Source organism: Camelus dromedarius, chromosome 5 (assembly GCF_036321535.1).
Source record: "Camelus dromedarius isolate mCamDro1 chromosome 5, mCamDro1.pat, whole genome shotgun sequence".
Lineage (NCBI taxonomy): Eukaryota > Metazoa > Chordata > Mammalia > Artiodactyla > Camelidae > Camelus > Camelus dromedarius.
Genome location: NC_087440.1, coordinates 11,853,631 through 11,859,630, shown reverse-complemented (window position 1 = coordinate 11,859,630; position 6,000 = coordinate 11,853,631). Strand labels below are relative to the sequence as shown.

The window sequence follows — 6,000 nt, the reverse complement described above, 5'->3', positions numbered from 1 at the left end:
ATGCGTTTTTGAAAAAAGAAAAACAAACAAAGACAAACTTTTAAGAAGTGTATAACTCCATGATGATAAATTTGAAAGCACGGATAAATTTGAAATGCCCACTTTTCTGGCAAACTTTTATCTATCGAATATATTCATCAGGGTAAATGATGTTACCTTCTGTAGCAAGCAATGCAAAACCGCTCAGTGGCTCAAAACAATAAAAGTTTGTTTCTTACTCACAGCAAACCGGATGTGAGTTGGCTGAGTCCTGGGCAGCTTTTCTTTGGACAGTGACTTCAGCATCCTTCCTCCACTTGCAGCCATCTAGACAAGAAAGAAGATAACCCTGAAAGTCACACAGACCATTTTCAGGCAGTCATGGAAGTAGCACACATTATTTCCATCCACATTCCACTGACCTAACTGTAAGGCCACTAATTGCAAGGGAGGCTGAGCAAAGCAGGCATCCCCTGTTCCCCGAGAGAAAGCCAGCATTACTCTTTCTGCCACATCAGCAGTGACTCGTGATGAAGCAGCCAGGATGGATGAGCTGTTAACTATGAACGACCCTCAAATTATTATACAAGAATCTTCTCCCCAAAAGTTCTGGGGGAAATTTCATCTTTTTGGTGAATTCATTCAAATGTCCAAGAAGCAGTTCCCCTCCACACCCTATGAAATGCCAGAATATTTAAAAAAAAAAAAAAAAAAAAAAAAAAGGAAACTACTCAATGTATTTTACGAAGCGAATTTAACATTGATTTCCACTGTGAAAGACAACAGTGTCTCAGCTGTCTTATCTGCAAAGTGGGGGTAACAACAATATTCCCAGGGTTGGAGTTACTGAGAGGATTAAATGAATTATGTAAAATGCTCAAATAATAAATGACACACTTGGTAAAAACTATGTTTCTATTATTATCCTGCCACAAGTAATAGATCAATAATCTCAATTTAAATAAAATTCCAATTGTAAATAAAGTTATGCTAAACTGTATTCAAGAGCATTGTAAGAAAATTATCTGTGAGAGTAAATTTCTCCTAGGAACACAAAGATTTAATATTAGGAAGTCCATTAATAAAATGTATGACATTGATATACAAAATTTAAATGATTCTCTCATTGGGTGCTACAAATTGTGAAATTCCACAAACATGCCAGGTAAAAGTTTAGAGAAAATAAGGAATAAATCAGTAGCTCTCATCACAAGAAAAGATCCCTTTAAAATGAGGAAAAAGGGAAAATGTCCTGCTTTCCGCAATACTTAATACTTTTCTAGAATTTTTTTCTAGAATTTTTCCTTGCTTTTTTAAAATTGTTTTTTAAAAGTAAAGTTGATTTACAGTATTGTATTAGTTTTAGGTGTACAACATAGTGATTCAAAATTTTATTAGATTATACACCATTTAAAGTTTCTTTTCTGAAATTTTAAAAGAATTCAGTAACGCATGAATCAAAGAAAAAAGGGGTGGGTTCTCTTCTTCACTCATAAAAATTACTAAAGTAGCAGCAAATTTACAAAACAGTCATTTTGTCATTTTATACAACCAATAAAATTGATAGCTATGAGAATTATGGGAAAATATGGGTCTAGAATGTAATATGAAATAGGAAAGCAATATATAAAGTTATACTTCAATAATTTAAAAGAATAGCTTTTATCTCTGGAGCAATAATTTTCAATCTAAGTAGTCTTGCAACATTTATAACAAAAATTGAACTACTTTTCAAGTACCTACAGAGCTAGTCACTCCAGAAATAATAACAATAGCTAACATTGTATATCACTTACTAAACAACATTTTTACATACAGTATGTCATTTATTCTTCACAGAGGGCTTTTTAAAGGTAACAAAGCGCATTAGCAGGGCCTGGAATTAAACCCAGTCTCCACATGTTCTGTGGCAGAAAGATCTAGCTGCCTACCCATATTCCATAGATGAGGTAATCAAATTTTAGCATAAGCATAGGACAATGATATTTTAAAATATGTAAAACAACCTTAATTGCCTTTGTCCTGTTCCCAACCTTTATTGTATGAGAAAGTTATAGCTCTTCAAAACACCTATGGGAAAAAATGAAGTTGCATCTGATCACAAGCTTATTAGACATTCTTCTCTCGGCCTCATCACTTCAAGTAAGGGACTGACTTAAAAAAAAAAAAAAAAAAGAAAAATAGAAAAAAAAAATCCCAGCAGTGCTAAGTCACCCATAACTATAGCTTCAATTATCATACTACCCCAAGATCCCAGATACATTTTACCAGCATAGGCCACTCCTGAACATTCATACCCAACTGCTTACTGATATTTCAACATAAAACTCTGAAGCATAAAACTCAGCTTGCTCAAAGCAGAATTCAGAAACTTCCCTTCAGACCCAACTACCTTAACTCTTTCTGTCACAGTACTTATTTCCTGTTGAGTTAGGCAAGCCAACAACTTAGGAGTCAATGTACCACAATCTCCCTAACTTCCCACACCCCCTCTGTGACCAAGGATTATCTGTTTAAGCTTCTAGGTATCTCTCAGATTTGCCCACCTTTTCTTTCTCACCTCTAGTACCCAGGTCTACACAAGTTGCATAGAGATAGCTCCTTTGTGTGTGTGTGTGTGATTTCAAGTTTATAGTAATCTTATTATTAACAGCTGTCAGTCTTGAACATCCTTGTTTCCCTTCTCTTCAGTAGTATCCACAGTAACGTGTTTTTATAAATCTCTAATTTTTTTTCATGTTTTATTGAGTTATAGTCATTTTACAATGTCAAATTCCAGTGTAGAGCACAATTTTTCAGTTATACATGAACACTGTCACATTTTTTTCACTGTGAGCTACCACAAGATCTTGCATATATTTCCTTGTGCTATACAGTATAATCTTGTTTATCTAGTCTACATTTTGAAATCCCAGTCTGTCCCTTCCCAATCCCCACCCCCCTTGGCAACCACAAGTTTGTATTCTATCTCTATGAGTCTGTTTCTGTTTTGCACTTTTTTTTTTTTTTTAGATTCCACATATGAGCAATTTAATATGGTATTTTTCTTTCTCTTTCTGGCTTACTTCACTTAGAATGACATTCTCCAGGGACATCCATGTTGCTGCAAACAGGATTATGTTGTCGGTTTTTATGGCTGAATAGTATTCCATTGTATAAATACACCGCCTCTTCTTTATCCTGTTTAACAGACATTTAGGCTGTTTAACAGACATCTGTTTAACAGACATTTAGGCTGTTTCCATGTCTTGGCTACTGTAAATAGTGCTGCTATGAACATTGGGGTGCAGGTGTCATCCTGAAGTAGGGTTCCCTCTGGATACCAGCCCAGGAACGGGATTCCTGGGTCATATGGTAAGTCTATTCCTAGTCTTTTGAGGAATCTCCACACTGTTTTCCATAGTGGCTGCACCAATCTGCATTCCCACCAGCAGTGCAGGAGGGTTCCCTTTTCTCCACAGCCTCTCCAGCATCTGTCGTTTGTGGATTTTTGAATGATGGCCATTCAGACTGGTGTGAGGTGATACCTCCTTGTAGTTTTGATTTGCATTTCTCTGATAATTAGTGATATTGAGCATTTTTTCATGTGCCTATTGATCATCTGTATGTCTTCCTTGGAGAATTGCTTGTTTAGGTCTTCTGCCCATTTTTGGATTGGGTTGTTTGTTTTTTTCTTATTAAGTCGTATGAGCTGCTTATATACTCTGGAGATCAAGCCTTTGTCGGTTTCATTTGCAAATATTTTCTCCCATTTTGTAGGTTGTCTTTTTGTTTTACTTATGGTTTCCTTTGCTGTGCAGAAGCTAAGTTTGTTTATTCTTACTTTTATTTCTATCGATGGGTAGACTGCTCTAGGAGAACATTTTTGAGATGTATGTCAGATAATGTTTTGCCTATATTTTCTTCTAGGAGGTTTATTTTATCTTGTCTTATGTTTAAGTCTTTGATCCATTTTGAGTTGATTTTTGTGTATGGTGTAAGGGAGTGTTCTAGCTTCATTGCTTTACATGCTGCTGTCCAGTTTTCCCAACACCATTTGCTGAAGAGACTGTCTTTATTCCATTGTATATTCTTGCCTCCTTTGTTGAAGATTAGTTGACCAAAAGTTTGTGGATTCATTTCCGGGCTCTCTATTCTGTTCCATTGGTCCATGTGTCTGTTTTTGTGCTGATACCATGCTGTCTTGATGACTGTAGCTCTGTAGTATTGTCTGAAGTCTGGTAGAGTTATTCCTCCAGCCTCTTTCTTTTTCTTCAGTAATGCTTTGGTAATTCTAGGTCTTTTGTGGTTCCATGGAAATTTTATTATGATTTGTTCTAGTTCTGTGAAATATGTCCTGGGTAATTTGATAGGGATTGCATTAAATCTGTACATTGCCTTGGACAGTATGACCATTTTAACAATGTTGATTCTTCCGATCCAGGAGCATGGGACATCTTTCCATTTTTTAAAGTCTTCTTTAATTTCCTTAATCAGTATTTTATAGTTTTCTGTGTATAAGTCTTTCACCTCCTTGGTTAGATTTATTCTTAGGTATTTTATTACTCTGGGTGCTATTTTAAAGGGGATTATTTCCTTACCTTCTTTTTCTGTTGATTCATCATTAGTGTAAAGAAATGCAACTGATTTTTGAACATTAATCTTGTAACCTGCTACCTTGCTGAATGATTATTTCTAGTAGTTTGTGTGTGGACCTTTTAGGGTTTTCTATATCTAGTATCATGTCATCTGCATATAGTGATACTTTTACCTCTTCTTTTCCAATTTGGATCCCTTTTATTTCTCTCTTGCCTGATTGCTATGTCTAGGACTTCCAGGACTATGCTGAATAGGAGTGGTGATAGTAAGCAGCCTTGTCTTGTCCCAGACTTTAGTGGGAAGCTTTTGAGTTTTTCACCATTGAGTACTATCCTGGCTGTAGGTTTGTCATATATAGCTTTTATGACGTTGAGATATGTTCCCTCTATACCCACTTTGGTGAGAGTTTTTATTTGAATTTTATCAAATGCATCTATTGAGATGATCATGTGGTTTTTGTCCTTTCTCTTGCTGATGTGATAAATTACACTGATTGGTTTGCATATGTTGAACCACCCTTGTGTCCCTGCGATGAACCCCACTTGATCATGATGTATAATCTTTTTTATGTGCTGTTGGATTCTGTTTGCTAATATTTTGGTAAGGATTTTTCCATGTATGTTCATCAGTGACATTGGTCTGTAATTCTCTTTTTTGGTGATGTCTTTGCCTGGTTTTGGTATCAGGGTGATAGTGGCTTCATAGAATGAGTTTGGGAGTATTCCCTCCTTTTAAATTCTTCTGGAAGAGTTTGAGAAGGACTGGTATGAGTTCTTCTTTGTATGTTTGTAGAATTCCCCACGAAGCCGTCCAGTCCTGGGCTTTTATTTGTAGGGAGGTTTTTTATTGCTAATTCGCTTATTTCTTATTTTCTACTCAGTCTTACTATCTTGTCTCAAATCTTCTTTATCAGGAAACTTATCTGATAAGATAGTTTCCTCAATGTCTCAATAAAATATTTTTATTTATTCCTGATAATCTGACATTTCCTCTTAATCTACCTCATCGTGTCATATGGTTCTCTACATAGCACTAAATCATAGTGGCAATTTTATGTTTGTGTGATTATTTGGTTAATAATTAACTGTGCCCTCTCCCAAAATACACCCTAGATGCTCTGACATGAATTTTATCTGTTCTGCTCATTATTACGTTCCTATGCAGTAGTTGCTCATACAGGCATATATGTGGAAAGAGACATAATAAATGAATGAATAACTAAATATTCTAAATTATTATTTTAGATAAATTCTTAAATATTAATAATGAGTGATAGGGTAATGGATTATATTTCCCTTATTTTACTCCTCTGTTTCATATTTCCTACAACTAGCATTCATAGTAATTTTTAAAGATATCTTTTTTTTTAATCTTGAAAAGCATAGACAATTGAATTCTGTCAGGTAGGTAAGAAGTCTTAATTGAACCAATAATACTATCTCT

The 6,000-nt window shown here is 35.1% G+C and overlaps 1 long non-coding RNA gene across 1 annotated transcript in view; it reads right to left on the bottom strand.

Moving 5' to 3' along the window:
* Window positions 1-228: 228 nt before the first annotated feature.
* The window catches only part of LOC116153320 (uncharacterized), a 311,464-nt gene continuing 305,692 nt past the window's right edge, over window positions 229-6,000 (bottom strand). Inside the window, exon 5 of the long non-coding RNA XR_010381111.1 lies at window positions 229-306. This is a non-coding gene — a long non-coding RNA (uncharacterized LOC116153320). The remainder of the gene's footprint in view (window positions 307-6,000) is intronic.